General features: G+C 35.5%; 1 protein-coding gene across 1 annotated transcript in view; it reads left to right on the top strand.

Moving 5' to 3' along the window:
* The first annotated feature begins 3579 nt into the window (after window positions 1-3579).
* Window positions 3580-17891, top strand: part of LOC149769937 (uncharacterized) — a 40411-nt gene continuing 26099 nt past the window's right edge. The window contains exons 1-2 of the mRNA XM_089949639.1: window positions 3580-3659; window positions 17510-17549. The gene's annotated coding sequence lies outside the window, so the exon portion shown is untranslated. The remainder of the gene's footprint in view (window positions 3660-17509; window positions 17550-17891) is intronic.

Here is a 17891-nt window from a genome sequence, read left to right as displayed (position 1 = left end):
TCCAACCAGAACGGCGAACACGTAAACATGTATGATTGAACCAAAATAGTCCTTCACACTTGACTCATTATCTTTGTTGTTATGATATACTTAATTCATAGTGGCACATGTTTCGATTGTTATTTTGAACAAAGTAAAATTCTTCGTAAAAATGTGTTCACATTTGTTTTTGTGAAAACTTAAAATAGTACATATCTCACTGGAGCACTTCCGTTGTCAAGCACTTCAGTTTTGGAGGTATGTAGTTCTTAACAGTAGTCATATTCTTTAATTTCGGAGGTAAGTAGTTCTTTCAAGTTATCTAGAATCCCTAATACAAGAACGGAAACGATAGGTTAATTCTTTTTCATACAAAAAAAAAAAATCATCGAAAATTTGCACGTTTTGCACGCACAAGTTTTTTTATTTGCCTATTGATTTTACCAACGTCGTCCTACTATTTCATTCCAGGTACTAGCACGTGGTAATCTGAAACAACCAGATGCATACTAGGTTTACAACCTGCGGAAGCGACCGTTTCACCTTGGCTTTCAAAAGTTCAGTGATCCTGACATGCTTGTTCATACCCCGTAAAACCATTCAGACCGTGTTTTTGTTTAGGTATTAAACTTTGTATTATTATTATTATTATTATTTTATTATTATTATTAATGTATGAAAATTAAAGATATATCACAATCACCACCAAATGCTGAACCACCACCATCAATAATAATTGTAGTAGTATTGTTGTTGTTCTAGGGTTTAACGCCATTTTTCAGCACAAGATAGGCTATACATGGCGGCCAGTATGACTGGTGGAGGAAGAACCCTAGAAAACCCAGGGAAGAACCACCGACCCACGAGAAGCTACTGGCAGGCTTTCCCACGTACCGACGCTAGCCGAGCCATGGACTCGAACCCACGCAGACAGAGGTGAGATGGCAGTGATCCGGAACGGAGAGCGCTTTAGACCACTCGGCCACTCGGGCCCCCTGTAGTAGTATTAGACATAGACGTAGTAGTAGTAGTAGTAGTAGTAGTAGTAGTAGTAGTAGCAGCAGCAGTAGAAAGTACCGCACTTAGTCAGTTAAATCAACGTTTCGATATAAGACACAACTCATGTGCTATGTAATGCAAAAACCAGCATAAGAGTCACAGATAGCATTGAAAATTATAGACATGTATTAAGCCATACTTACATGTACACTATGCAAACATTACAGAAGTAAAACAGGCCACTTTGATTAAAAACAATCACCCATTAAGTCTTGATGGGGCTTATTTCCAGTGCAATCCTTGCAATGGTTTAAGATACAAGGGGCACAAACTTTAAGAGCAACATATCAGAAAAAGCCTGTCTTGAAAGACCACTGTTATGTGAGACCAACTGTTATGTGAGACCAACTGTTTTGAGAGACCATATTCTCAATGCCAAGAATTATTGATTATAGTCTTATGACCTGATATGGGCAAAATGTTTATTAGAGACGGTCGTTCAGATATTTTGTTTTAAAAAAAATAGCTAAACAAACGTTAAGCATGTTAGTGGACACGAGAAATAACATAAAATTAAAAAAGAAAACAACCGCTCTCCTGAAAATTTAGGATGATTATCAGTTTTTCAAACTATAAGACGTACTAAACACGTTAATATACGTTGATGAATAAGCCAAAAAATAAAAATGATATTATTAATTTTTAATCTGAATTTTTTCCTAAAGTTGCATTTGACCCAGATATCTTTCGCTACTTTCCATTCGGTCGCAATGTTGGTATACGTGGCACCTGCCAAACATGGGATTATAGGTTTACAAATATAATGAAAGTTTTAATGTTCGAAATTAGTGAAAATATTAATAATTGTCGTAATTAATTTATCAAGAAAAATGAAAACTTGCCTTTAATGTTATTTTTGGTAATAAAATTACTCGGGAATTGCCGTATATTACTTACTGACGGAAACAACCGAAGTACCGATACAGTGAAAAGTAAAATAAAAAAAATACCGTGATGATAAGTAGCATCAGAAAAAAGCACCGTGGTAAACCGGTATACCAGTAATACCGCGCATTTCTAGTACGTGGCTATACATACCTCAAACAATATTCGTTTTCAGTCCCAATGTTGTATTAGAAGCTTAGGACGAAACCTAAGAAAATACCTAAATTGCCGTTGAGGGGTACTTTTAGCAATTTGGCGGCCGCTTTAGCCCGTCATAACTTCGTTACTTAATTAAAAACAAATGCGCAACAAACTTTGTACCCTTTCTTTTTTGTTTGCACACTTGTCTATATGCATGCATTTATTTGTGTTAAGAATCCATTATCCCATGTACGCTTATTTTCCTATTCACTCATTCTCCCTGTTTTATGCTTGTATGTATTGTATTTTCCAGGAATCAACACGTGTCTGACAAATCAGTATAAAAAAGTATATAGGTCATCAACGTTTACTATTGCCTGTTACCAGGTTATATTAATAATAATAATAATAATAATAATAATAATAATAATAATAATTATTATTATTATTATTATTATTACTATTATCATTATTTGTTATCACCATCATTATTAGCTAATACAATTTTTGTTACCTATTACCATTAGTATTACTTAATACCATTATTATAACTTATCACCATCATTTTTACCTTATACCATTATCATTACCGATTACCATTATTATTGCCTAATCCCATTATTGTTACCTATTACCATTATTATTATCTATCTCCATAACCATTATATATTAATATTAATATTACATATTACCATTATTATTACCTGCAACCATAAATATTATATATTACCATTACCGGTGGCCTAGTGGTTAGAGCGTCCGCCTAGGAAGCGGGAGGTCGTGGGTTCGAACCCGGCCGAGTCATACCAAAGACTTACAAAAATGGTACTAATAGCTGTCTTGCTAGGCGCTCAGCGTTAAGAGGTTAGTGTTAGGACTGGTCGGCCTGGTGTCAGGATAATGTAACTGGGTGGGACATCATGCTACATGTCTGCGGCATGATGCCCCAGTGCTAGACATCACTATCAACTGCCACACTACAGTCATCGTAGCAATTTGACTGAAAAACTGTTAAAGCACGTTAAAAATTCTACTCACACACACACCATTAATATTACCTATTACCATTATTATTACCTATTACCATTAATATTACCTAATAATATTATTATTACTTTTACTATTACCTATTACCATTAATACTATTATTATTATTATTATTATTATTACCATTATTATTATTATTATTATTATTATTATTATTATTATTATTATTAACATTACTACTGCATATTACAATTACCACTCGTACGTCGGGTTTCTTTTCGTTTCAAGATGTCGCGTTGGCTCAGTGAATGGCGGGGCCGACTTGTGAGCAAATTATTACGGATTAGAACCCGAATACTGTGTCAGGTCGTGTCGGCCACAATGGTATATTTTTGGGCAGGACACTTTACGTCATATTCCTACTTATGTTGCTGTGCCATAATGCGCAAAAAGCCAAAATCTTTCATTCGGAATAATTCAGTTCACCTATTTCGATATTTAATAAACACAACCAAACATGTGGTTTAGTTAGAGCCGATTCAGTTGCCACGGAAAGGTCTGAAACACATCAGACTAAAACTTATACAGGCAAGAACATTACAACATATGTAAGTAATATTAGTAGTATTTCGTAATCAATATGCAATTATTTTGTTGTACTATTACTGAATGTTTCGAAATAAATATATATACACAGTGAACAGGAAATAATGAAATTATGTCAACAGTTTGAAAAGCAGAATAGTTACAGATATTACCAAATGTGGTAGGTAGTATTTGTAATACAGGGAAAAATAACACCCCATACATACATGTCACATGTCTTTCAACACGTGCCTATGTGTATAATCTTTCAACTATCACTCAGATGATAGATGAACTATAACAGTACACAATAATACGGTAGGTTTCAAGTTGGATTGCATGGTATTCAGTTGCATTTCTGTACTTTATTGTGTACAGTCGAGAACCTGATAGTCTGAGAACAAAGTATGTTTTTAAGGGAACGAAGTGGAGATCTTCATTTGGCAGATATAACAAATACGTATATTTAGGCGGATTCGTGTATAGCGCGGCTAGAATGATTGGACGCGGTGGTGACAAAAACTCGCCCCGTCTAACCAAACCTTCTTTAAAGTAGCAAGTCAGTTACTTCTCGTAAATATTGAAATGCACATTCGTATTTATTGAACCGGTCTTGTAAATGGTCTGATTGTTCATTAGTAAACATGGACAGAAGATCTCATTTTTCCGGTTTGAATTGAACACCCTATCAATTATAAAACTCAATAAAACAGAGGTCGCCTGAATAAGCCGTCCCACAGTTCAGTCCAAGGGCTTTGTTTAGAATCGTCTTTCATGGGGATTGTATTCCCTTGATAAACAGATTCATCAAATTTACATACGGCACATCAGCTACTCTGGTTTAATGATTGATCGGACCTGACCAGGACACTACGATTTTTCTTCTTCGTGTGCCGACTTTGAGATAACACCGAAATGGTAAGCAAATACTATAAATACTATATCTTACTTTGAGAAAATAGGAATTGATTAATACGAACTTATCACACGTTTGTGGTGGTTTACATGAATACATTAAACAGTTTCGTTACGTATTGGCCATGAGCTGACGATGGAAACAGTAAATGACTTAACTGGATTGCTGTCAGATTAACGAGGTGTCAGATTATCGGTGTGTCAGATTATCGAGGTGTCAGATACATCAATGTGCAACCACGATATCTATATTCAAATAATAGCCTCTGTAATTTCATATCAATGTCAATGCATGTATTTAAGAACATTGGGGATGGGTAAATATGTATCTTCATAGTGAAAGGAATCGTTTTTCCTTAGTTTGCTTTTGAAGCTATTTTTGTCTTCTTTTGCATGTTTTTGTTGCAACAATGGACTTGGACAATATAAGTATATTCACTCACTGAGTTACCTTCTTTAAATAAAATGCATGATGCTAATGACGATGGCGAAAATGATGATGATAACGATACAGATTATTATTATTAGTAGTAGTATTGATCACAAAGAGATATATTAATTATCTTTGTCTTTTAAGAGCGCGTTTCAGTGACTTCAGTGGAATATTGATAATCGAATATATATTCTTTTCATCATCAAATCCTGTTTGTGTGTCCTATTTCTGTTTGTGTGTCCCATTTAGAGATGCTTTTAAAAAAAAATTGATAACTGCTTCTGTTGACTTATCTCATTTGAATCTCTGAATCAAAGTATGTATGTATGTATGCATGTATGTATGTGTGTGTGTGTGTGTGTGTGTGTGTGTCAACGGATGGATGGATGAATGGTTGGATGGATGGATAATGAATAAAAGTGTGAACGTTTATCTGCGTGCCTATCTGTCTGTCTGTCGTGTAGATCCATCCGCAGGTAGTCTTTCAAACGGTTTTATGTAGTTTCCGTCGATCCAATGATCTGGTTATGTACACACAATCCGTGCGTGCGTAGACATTATATATATCTCTAAATGGCATGCACCAACTTGATAAAAATCTATTATGTTACACTTTGTATGATGTGATCATTTCTACGTGTCAATTTTCAGTTATCTTTATTGATTATTTTACCTTGTAATATTACCTGAGCCATATGTCAATGCAATTTAATTTTGTGCTAAAAGAACATTTGTTACCAAAGCACTGTCACTTGCTTCAGATCCTATCATATCGATTTTCCGCACCATATGTTTTGCATTGCATCACTTGAAATCGATAATTTGATATTAGACCCCGAAGGACAATAACGACTGCTCCACTTACTTGCCGAATGATAAGAAAGTATGAATCATCTTGTTTTCTACGGAAGCACATTCTAAAACGTCAGTCTGAGAAAAAAATCTAAATGAACAATGAAAGACATTACTCATCAAGAAGGACATGCATGTTAATATCAGCAGGAGAGAGAGAGAGAGAGAGAGAGAGGACATCAGCACATATTTAAATGAAACTATAGAGGTAAATAAAATCGTCAGCATTTCAAAAGGTTGTACGTGAACGTTCTAAAGCAAATGGTTCTAAAATTGAAGAAATCGTTCCAATTTGTCACAATAAATCACCGAAAATGTCAATAGTTACAATTAAAGAAAAGCGGGTCATCACACACACACACACACACACACATACACTGAAGTGTAAGGTCCCATCTTAGCAAGTACGTTATTGAAATCGCTGCTTAAAAAGACGTTTGGTGGTACATATAGTTTAACTGTAGAAACAAAAAATAAATTATATAGTGTTTTAAAAACTCAACATCCCTTGCTGATTTATTCATTTTGGCCATATGATCAAATCTCTAGGTTAGCGATGGACCTCGAAGGAAATGTCAGGTGGATATCTGACATTATTTTCATGACCCCCCCCCCCCAAATCAGATACGCAATTAAAACTGGTTACGAGCAATCTCTACTTTATGTATTTCTCTTTTCTCTCTTTACACACACACACACACACACACACACACACACACACACACACTTCACGGTAATTATCTGCGTGGTTATGTCTTTTGCTTTTCAGTGATGTTTCTTGTGTGCAAACATTCTTTGTAATGTTTTTATAAACTGGAGCGATGTTTTTCAGATTTACATTCATGTACTTGCTTGTTTATTTCTTTTTATTACTTATGTTTTTATTTTCTTCAAATTTGCGAGGATGTCATATATTTTCTTGTAATGTCCCTTCAACTTTTAAATAAAAAGTTTTCTTCCAGATTTATTTCATGAATCTTTCGTTGACGTATTTTGTTTTGGCCCTTTCATCCGCCCATACATATGGCTTTCTCATAATGAAAGGTCTAATGCATGTACTTCTATCATTTTCCGAAGAAGCAGTGACGCACGCAATAGATATGCTTAGTTATACTTATACTTTTATGGACATTAAGCAACGATTTATGCTAATAACATTACAAACGTTCGCATGTAAGCAATAAATATCAAACATAATGCATTAATATCACTTACGTATGCATGTAAAAACTATCACGTACATCATTGATAAAACGTAAGAGATACTAATTTGCCGAAAATTTAATCATAGATTTAAACCGATGTTAGAAATGACATCGATCCACCAGGAGTTAAAATGCTATAGTCTGTATCACTGGTTGACCACTATTGTCTGCAACAGCATTTGACTCTATTGTATGTACGAGTCTTTAAACGTTATCTGTACCAGAATCAGTTGGACTACCTTCGCTATTTCTGCGAGACAAAAACTAGACTACTGAAGTCAAGTCCATCTGCAATGGTGTTTCTATTTCCGGTCGACCAGCGGCCCCTTCCCCATAACTATTGTTCAGGTTTTCCTATTTACAATGAAATATATACTTCACTTGGAAGAGAAGTTTTGATCACACTGGGTATAGAGATAACTATCATACGACCTTTACCCCGCAATCGCCAAGGCAGACTACTGTTCTGTCGCAAACATTGTATTTACCTTTTTACAAAGCACAAGAGGCCCATGGGTGGCCGAATGGTCTAGGGCGTTCGCATTTACGGATCACTTATACATCACCTCGGTCTGTGTGGGTTTGAATCTCGGGCTTGGCTATCGTGGGTATGCGAGAAAGTCTGCCTGTAGCGAACCGTGGGTCGGTAGCTCTTTCCGGGGTTTCTGTGGTTATTCCTCCTCAAGATATACTAGCCGACATTTAGAGCCTATCATGTGCTGAAAAGATGGTAAGAATCCCACAACAGCAACAACAATGCGCAACTAACTGCATACCATAATATTATCATACGGGCTACTCTTAGCCTGAACCCTGTCCCCGGCTGGTGAAAAGAATTCGTTCACGCACATTTTCCTTCATCAGACCTGAAAATTCTAAAGTCCCATTAGCATACTGCCATAGAATGTCTTGCAATTAAGCTTGGACAATCTTGGAAATAAATTTTAACTTAGTACTATCAAGTAATATTTAGTTATAAAACAAAAATGACCGACTACAAGGATTTGGTTCATCCTCAGACTCAAATGCATAAAGGCATAAGATCCGAGCCAATTATCTTCTCGAAGAAGCCAAAGTTTTTAAATGTACATTTGGTTTAATTATATAATGTTTACATTTTCCTAATTTGCATAGGTTTAGATATTTAACGAAAAAGAGTGTTCTCATGTTTTCCTCACTAGTTATAATGGATATTTAGAAAAGACCTTGTGTATCTTAGGTATTGTTAAAAGTACTTGTTATTCCCTTTATTTGGTGTATGATCGATAGGTGTAATATGGGTTACAGAATATAAAGCTTGACCTACTTCAGATGTGCACTTTAAATAAAACTGCTAGCTCCGCTTGTCGTTTTGACTTCATGGTCTTTGGAGGTAAATTGTACAAAAATGGCCGATACTTTTTTAATTATACATTTGATATATTTTGGTGATTAATTCATTGCACTTTTAGAAGCTGTAATTGTCTAGTCTTGCAAAATGTGTCTCCCAATTTTAATAACTTCTAAAGATAGTGTACTTGAGTTTAATTCAGGCTGATTTTTCGAGCACATGAAAGCAGGTATTTTGGTTAGCTGTGTACTTAGATCATGTATAATTTTCACAGGTACAATATCCAAATAAATTGCAGCCACAGTACATGAAAGTAACATATATGTATGCCAACATTCTCTCCATTGTGAAAGGTTGCAAATGCAAACAACTTCACCTTACACCTGTTACTCTCTCAGATGTGCAAAATATATAGAGCGCCTCCTATAATCGAAAGGTGATGGCAAACTTGAACAGAATTTTGATGACGCATTTAGGCTTCACGCTTACAATACAAATAACAAAAGCGACTACAGTAACACAACTACTCTTACAACAGTTCCTTGTGCGTAATACACTATCAAGTATGTTTTCTTTTTGGACGCATAAATCTATTTTAATAAGACTACAGGTTAGCCTGTATAATTTATCGTTATACCGACAGTAAAAGTATCAAGTCGAAAATACGCTCACATTAAAGCCCTTACAGATTGAGCGATAAACGATCGATATCGATCTTTGTTGCGTTCATATCATACAATTACCTCTAGAATATCTCTTGTAATCTGACCGTATAGGCCAACTGAGTAACAAAACACTGGGTTTCAACAAGTAGGACATATTTATTTGATTTAAATGCTTCTTTAGGCATTGCATGGAAAACAAATTGTACATTGAAATTTTCTCACGGGTCAGACACTCCACCCCGCCTGATAGAATTAAACAAAAGGACAGGAGGATAAATGTTTAAGATTTTTTTTTATTTGTGGTTTAAATCTGTCTTATGCTATTTATATTCTTCAGTTTCATTATATTTAATGCTTTTGTGTGTTTATCTGTCCATTCATCCGTCCGTTACGAACTTTAATTTCTGGGGCAAATTATCAAAACCATTTAAGATATCTTCTTTGACATTTGGCAGTCTTACTGGACTATGGTACATATAAGTCTTTTGCTATCATAGTTTCTTTACTTCAACATTTGCAACATTTTCGATCCATTTATATGCTTATACATCGATCCTTCTCGCTTTCGTTTTAGGAACGAAACTCAAATCCCTCAAGATATCACCATGAATCTAAATACACATGCTAGACTAGTGGTACTGATGTTTATTTCCTATTCAAAATTCTTCGGTTTTGAATTTCTTTTTAACGTCCTTATCCATCCATCCATCCATCCATCAATTGTGTCCTGGGCAAAGTTAGTTTAAAATATCCTTATGCAATTTTGTAAACATAGTAGACAATAACTGTAAATATTTTTAACGTGTTTGTCCATTTGTCTGCACATAGCCTATCCACCATTACATTTCCCTTTCTGGAAGAAAACTGACTAAGTACACCACTTCCCTCTGTACGTGTGTATATGGGAAATTCATACATATGAAATCGTCGATATATCATTATATCTTCAGACATTTTGCCATGGAGATGAAATGAGATGGCACGTTGTTTTATCCCTAGCTCACGCATTATTTAACAGGTGGGGAGTATAGCTCTTTTTGCACCCATCTCTTTGTATATCCGTCAGTCCATACACATTTTCGTGTCCGGAGCATAAATCTAAAACGTTCAGAATATTAGTATTTCAAACAAACTATGTACACATACGGAACAAGTTGCATAACTGTTTCTTTTGATATTAAGAATTTAACATATTCATTATTTTTATTAAACAAATCTTACCATGGAAACGAAGTATATCATCACAGTGTACGACCCTAAGCAGTATAAGTATGAAAGTACTGGACCAAAGAATACTTTCCGTATGAGACTTAACATAAGCTCGGGACCGGAATCCGGGTAAGTATTTCAACTTTAACTGGGGACCAGAAATCGGTATGAGTTTTTACATAAACTGGGGACCGGAAGCCTGGTAAGGTGGCGCTCTACAGTTTCATATTTTGCATCGGGTTAGAATTTTTAAGAAAAAGAATTTCCCTGGGTTTCCTCACTGGTTATACTGGAAATTTAAAAAAGACCTTGTATAGCTAAGATATTGTTCAAAGAACCTTTAATTCCCTTTATTTTGGTGTATGATTGATGGGTGTAATATGGATTATATAGTATACCGCTTGGCCTTGCTCCAGATGTGCATCTATCAACAAAGTGCTAGCTCCACTTGGTTATTTTCACTTCCTGGACATCAGAGGTAAATTGTGAAAAAAAGAGCTGATAACTTTTGTTTTACATTTTATATACTAGTATTTGGTAATTCATTCATTGCACTTTCAGGAGCTGGTATTGTCTAGTCTGTCAAAATTCATTTTTCCTATTTTAATAGCTGCTAAGGATAATGTACTTTAGACTGATTTTTGGAGCACAAGGGAACAGGCAATTTAGTTAGCAGTGTGCTTAGATCATTTACAGTTTCCAAAAGTACAATATCAAAAGAAATATCAGCCAAATTACATTAAAGCAGCACAGAGGTATGCCAAAATTCTCTCCACTGTACGTGTTTTAAATCCAAACAATTTCATCTTACATACGTCACTCTCTCAAATGTAAATTATAACTGGTGAGCGCCCCCTAAGAATTTTTACATAAACTGGGGACCGGAAATCGGAGGATATGTCACATTACTCTTATTAAACCGCAAATAGTTTATTTATATATATATTTATGGGAAATATCCCACAAACATATGCATCGATTCTTTCAAACTGATTGATGATGGCTGGTATATAGTATTGATAATAGTAAGATAATACTCGTGGATTCCGAATATAGTTCTTCAAGGTTTATTATATTAGGTAGTTACAGGAACACAGCCAAAGACCACAGGCTTTGTGTACTAATTAAAATAGAGTATCATACTGTTCTTGTGAGTCCGTTTGATGTTGTTATTCTAGGGTTTAACGCCATAACTGGTGGAGGAAGAACCCTGGAAAACCCAGGGAAGAACCACCGACCCACGAAAAGCTACTGGCAGGCTTTCCCACGTACCCACGCTAGCCGAGCCCTGGACTCGAACCCACACAGACAGAGGTGAGATGGCAGTGTTCCGGAACGGTAAGCGCTTTAGACTACTCGGCCACTCGGGGTTCCAAGTCCTTTCGATAGCAAACATCAAAACAAGTAGTCACCTAAGTAGTTTTGGTTTGTCCTACATTAATCAAATTTTAATCTTACATTTTATCGCGGTCAAAGGAATGAATTATTGGACGAGCTAAATACATTCATTTCTCCATGAAATTAATGGTTATCGTGAGAGTTTGATCACTTCTTTCGTCGTATGCTCTCTGATTATTCTTTTTTCTCGCAGAGATATCAATACTTGTAAATACAGTTATTCTACAGGGACGTGATATTATTACTGTTCAAGCTATAAATGTTATACGCGCTTAAAATTGATTAAACTCGTCTGCGCTATACAGTGTATACGACCCCTACCAGGTTAGGTCATTATATGTAAATCAAATTACTGAGAACCACTCCTATTGCCGCATGATAATCGCTAGAGATACGCTTATTGGTACTTTGAAACTGGAAAGTATTTTCTCTTTTTTTCCAATAGCGTCTGTTCAGTTATGACGGGTTTCTCTTTATGAATAGACATGTCCGCCCGTTTATATGTATGTATCTGTCTAATTATAACGGGGTTCCATCTGCTACTGCAAACGTTTTATTGGTTCACATCTGTAAATGCACACGTTGGCCTTTTATAGCGGTTTCTCATCTGCAAATGCACACGTATACCCATTTATAACGGATTCTTATCTGCAAATGCACACGTATACCCATTTATAACGGATTCTTATCAGCAAATGCACACGTATACCCATTTATAACGGATTCTTATCAGCAAATGCACACGTATACCCATTTATAACGGATTCTTATCAGCAAATGCACACGTATACCCATTTATAACGGATTCTTATCTGCAAATGCACACGTATACCCATTTATAACGGATTCTTATCAGCAAATGCACACGTATACCCATTTATAACGGATTCTTATCTGCAAATGCACACGTTGGCCTTTTATAACGGATTCTCATCTGCAAATGCACACGTATACCCATTTATAACGGATTCTTATCTGCAAATGCACACGCATACCCATTTATAACGGATTCTTATCTGCAAATGCACACGTATAACCATTAATAACGGATTCTTATCTGCAAATGCACACGCATACCCATTTATTACGGATTCTTATCTGCAAATGCACACGTTGGCCTTTTATAACGGTTTCCCATCTGCAAATGCACACGTATAGCCATTTATAACGGATTCTTATCTGCAAATGCACACGTTGGGCTTTTATAACGGTTTCTCGTCTGCAAATGCACACGTATACCCATTTATAACGGATTCTTATTTGTAAATGCAACCGTTGGGCTTTTATAACGGTTTCTCATCTGCAAATGCACACGTTGGCCTTTCATAACGGTTTTACATCTGTGATTGCGTACTTCTCGTTTACAATGGTTTCCTGTCTTCGGATGCTTATACCTGGTGGTTTATCATGGGTTCCATTCTGTGAATGCATACGTTTGCCCTTTTACGACGGATTCCATTCTGTGAATGCATATGTCTGCCCGTTTACGACGGGTTCCTTCTGTGAATGCATATGTCTGGCCGTTTATGACGGGTTCCTTCTGTGCAGGAACATCAAGGTTGTCTTTGATTTCCTACTCAGGACTTAAAGCTAACAGTATATAAAACTCTTCCGATGGCAAGCACGGATATAATAAATAAATAAATAAATAAATAAATAAATAAACAAACAAAATAAAATAAAAAATAGAAAATTAAGATTAATTTCCTTTTTAGAAAACTATGTTTGGCGTGCAATGAACATTTCACAATGTATCACTTCCAAGACACTGCTAGCTGAAGATGTTCAAATCAATTAATATTAACAAATTTAGTCTTGTGGATGTGAAATACGATGTTTTAAAAGGTACTGAGCTATTGGAAATGTTACATTTAAACCATTTAAAAAAATGTGCCTGTTTGTCCGTAAGAATAAAACCCCAAACAAATTGTATGATATATGGAGAACTAGGGAGATTAACAATCTCGACATTAGTGAAAATATTCGGTAACGTTTTTTTTTTCTTCTTTTCTTTTTGCGGGCCGAGGTGGGTGGGGATGCATAAAAGTAAAGACAGTAAAGGAAACAACATTTTTTATTTACTCGTCATTGAGATGCATTATTCTCCTAAACAGAATCATTCTAGAAGATTAATAAAAATAGTCAAAAAAGAAAATGAAGACGTGGTTTTTGCACCTATTTGGGACGACCATGAGAAAATTCCAGGCATAATCCGCTAAGGTTAGTTAAGGAAGTCGAGAGACGATTAAGGGTTCAGTTCATCCAGACTTGGGATATTCATTTGAATAAGTCATCTCAAGGCCTGAATAATATTCATTTGAATAAGTCATCTTATGACTTGAATGATATTCATTCGAATAAGTCATCTCAAGGCTTGAATAATATTCATCTGAATAAGTCATCTAAAGGCGTAAATAATATTATATCTAAAACAGAATTGCTGTTTGAACACAACCCTCTCTGTTGACTTGATATATATAAGAAAATCCTTATATAATTTGGAACATGAAATCATAACTTACAAACTAATGCTTGTAGCAGGCAAACTATTTTTCGAGCCGAACAAATATGTACGTTGCGCCAAATCCACCAATCAGAAGACGAATTGACCCTTTCCTCAAGATGAACGAACATGTAATTTATGCCAAATCCACGAATCAGAAGACGAATTGACCCTTTCCTCAAGATGAACGAACATGTAGTTTGTGCCATATCCACTAAGCAAGAGACGAATTACATCTTCTATTTGAATGTAATGTTTGTCTTTAATGTACAATTTTAGAGAAGAATATTCAGAAAATACACAATTAAACAAAATAATACAAAAATTACAAAGAAATGCTTAAATCAAGATGTTACAGCAATAGGTTCACCTAAGTTTTATCTTTTAAAATTAGTTTCTGAAAATAAAATTCTAATTCTCAGAACCATTGATGTGGCTCATGACGTAAACAGTGTTTCGGTAAGGATAGTGTGTATGTGTGTGTGTGTGTGTGTGTGTGTGATAGTAACATAGATGCACAGTAATCAACGTAAAAAGGAAAATATGGATTTACATGGAAAATATGGATTAACTTGGAAAAATATTAACACGGTAAAGATGGATTAACATGGAAAAGATGAATAATCATGGCAGATTTGGATTAACATGGAAAAGATAGATTCAATGTCGTGGTACATATTTTGTACCGAGATGAACTGAATAATATCGCAAGAAAACCACGAGTACTTAATACATATGAACTATGCCTTTATCAACTAAAGTATCAGGAAATATTGACTGATACATGTAATACAATAATGCATATGATAGACTGGTGCAACAAAAAAGGTAAAATCTATCGTAATCGAATAACAAAACTACAATTATTGTAATATTTACAGACTTAGAACCAGTAAATAAAACTCAAAGTAAGAAATGCCACTGACGGCTTATGAATGCATATATTATGTGATGTATTCTACAGAAAAAGTAGTTGGCTGGGTGAAATAAATTTTCGAAAAATAAAGAACTGCAAGTGTACGGTCCATAATAAAAACAACGAAAAACATCAAAAGCAAAGACCAAAACAAGTGCAGGAGAATATACCAGTTAACTTAATAACGAATCTAAAAGACTTAACAGAAAAAAAAAAGGGCAAAACTTACATAAGCCTTTTATTTGTATGGCACCTAAGAGGCCATGACTATGTTTGAAAATTGATACGATGTTCAATGATGTTGTCAGGAACAGTTCGGTTTCAGCCAATTATCTAAAAGAAATATGTGATATAATTAATGACAATTTGATAGTTAACCAGTCTGCTCGCTAGACCAATAGACTGGATTTGTACGGTCAGCGTAAATACATGCTATTATTTAAAGGTAAGCTCTAGGTCATTTAGGTCATAAGATATTCAGATCAAGATAACAACTACCGGGTTCTATATTTCAGAGATACTCATTATGTATTGACACTCCAGTGCGTTTACATAATGTAAATTTATAATCACCTCATTTCGACTGATTGTCGTATATAGGATGAATTTCATGGATTATTGGCATGTTACAGGGGCATACCTTGTATCTCGTTTGATCGGAAGATAACATTATGGCCTTTATAAGATACAGGGATGTAATCTTTAATACTGATTTGCATAAATAAATTACGACGACTACTACTACTACAACTGCTGCTATCGCTGTTTTTAGCTTTACTACTACTGTTACCTACAATGCACCGCTCCGGTGGCCTAAGTGGCAACTCTCTGTGTGTGTGTGTGTGTGCGTGAGAGAGAGAGAGAGATTTTGATTTTTAACGTAGCTTTAACACCTTTTCAGTCATATCGCTTCGATGTCTGCAGTGTGACAGTGTAAAGTGATGTATAGAACTGGGACATCATGCCGCAGACATGTAGCATGATGTACCACCCAGTCACATTATCCTGACACCAGGCTGACCAGTCCTAACACAAACCTATTAATGCTGAGCGCCAAGCAAGGCAGATGTTAGTACCAAATTTGTAAATCTTTGGCATGACTCGGCCGGGGATCGAACCCACGACATCCCTAAGTGATAAGAGCATCCAACTCAGATGCAGAATATTATTAATCATGCCATTGCTACTACTATTGCTGCTGTTGCCTCGCTTGCTACTACTACTACAGTTATGCTGCTTCAACTTCTACAATTGCTACTGCTCCATCTAGAACTGCTGTTGTCGTTGCTTCTGTTGCTACTACAATTACTGTTGTTGCCGCTATTATTAACATTACTGGTGCTGCTATTATTGTTGCTGTTGTTTCCTCTACAACAGCCACTAGTACTACTGCTACTAATACTGCCACTGTTGCTGTTGTTACCTCTACTATGACTACCATTGTTACTTCTGTCGCTACTACTACTACGAGTAAACTAATGCTGTTTATGCATGTACCGCTACGATTATTGTTGCTGTTTCTAATTCTTTCTTTACCATTACAGTTGTTATTGTTGTTGTTGTGAATCCTGAGTATAATATAAATCGAGGGAATTATCTTTGAAAATGTGATCGATGGAAAAAGTGAAATGTATAAACATTTTACAATGGCTCATCCTTTCCTATTACTTTCGTCCCTATACCTGTTTTACAGCAACGTCAGGTTAGTGTATTCAGTGAACGCCTTCCATCGAGGGACGGTGTGTGTGTGTGTGTGTGTGTGTGTGTGTGTTGATTGTATAAAAAGAGTTAATTGGGTCGGGGAATCCGCCACCCATTTGTATCTACTCATCACTCTAACATAATATATAGGACGACTCTTTTTCACCGGCATGGACAGCCAAACTTTCGATAGGTACATTAATTGCATAGACAAACGTTCATGTTCATTAATTATCCATTTAGGGAAGTAGATTTAAATAACTTTACATCTAATAAACATCCTATGTCAACGGAATTTTAAAACAATATTGGTGAGATAAATTGCAGATATGTACATTATCAGCACGTGCTTTTTAAACGACGTTTCCGTTTTATTTCCCGCCCCAAACCCAACCCCATCTTTCTTGTTAGGCATGACGGCGGGCCAAGCACCCAGTTATTATTGAAACTTCCTGTAACAGCATGAGGTTATCTTAAATATTCGTATGCTTTTATGATAAATTTGCCTTTTGTATGTGAGTTGCAGCAACTGAGCATTCATTTACAAATGAGCCAAGCTGACACGATGATTGCTGAAAATTGTAAACCCATTTCTTGACTTAAGGTGTTGGCATGCATGATCTTCAGGGGCAATAACAACAGTGACTAATCATTGGAAGAAATTCCAAAGCACCCCCACCCTACCGCTTTCAATCTGAAAATCCAACAACAAAATATAACGAGTCTGCAATGTATATTATTTTCAGGCAACAAGAAAGAAGATCAATGCAAGTGATCTGGATACAGGTATATATCTTTCGCTTGAAATTCATAATCCTGTTTAAATTGATTTGTTATACTGACAGTAGTGAAAGCTACAACATAAACTACTACTACCTCCACTACTATTTCCACAGTATTACTGCTAGTGCTGCTACACATGTTTTTACAGCTTCTGTTCTACCACTCTGAATTATAATTGATGCAGTGTTTGGGTATTTTAAAAGAGTCTAATATATATATATATATATATATATATATATATATATATATATATATATATATATATATATAGACAGATATAATACTGTATTTGCAACATTGTATCTATTTTCTACAAACACATTTAGCGGATATCTTTTTGATCTG

Source organism: Sinohyriopsis cumingii, unplaced genomic scaffold (genome assembly GCF_028554795.1).
Source record: "Sinohyriopsis cumingii isolate HCF-2022 unplaced genomic scaffold, ASM2855479v2 utg002988l, whole genome shotgun sequence".
In the NCBI taxonomy this organism is placed as follows: domain Eukaryota; kingdom Metazoa; phylum Mollusca; class Bivalvia; order Unionida; family Unionidae; genus Sinohyriopsis; species Sinohyriopsis cumingii.
The sequence above is the reverse complement of the archived record's forward strand: the minus strand, read 5'-3'. Positions and strand labels throughout refer to the sequence as shown.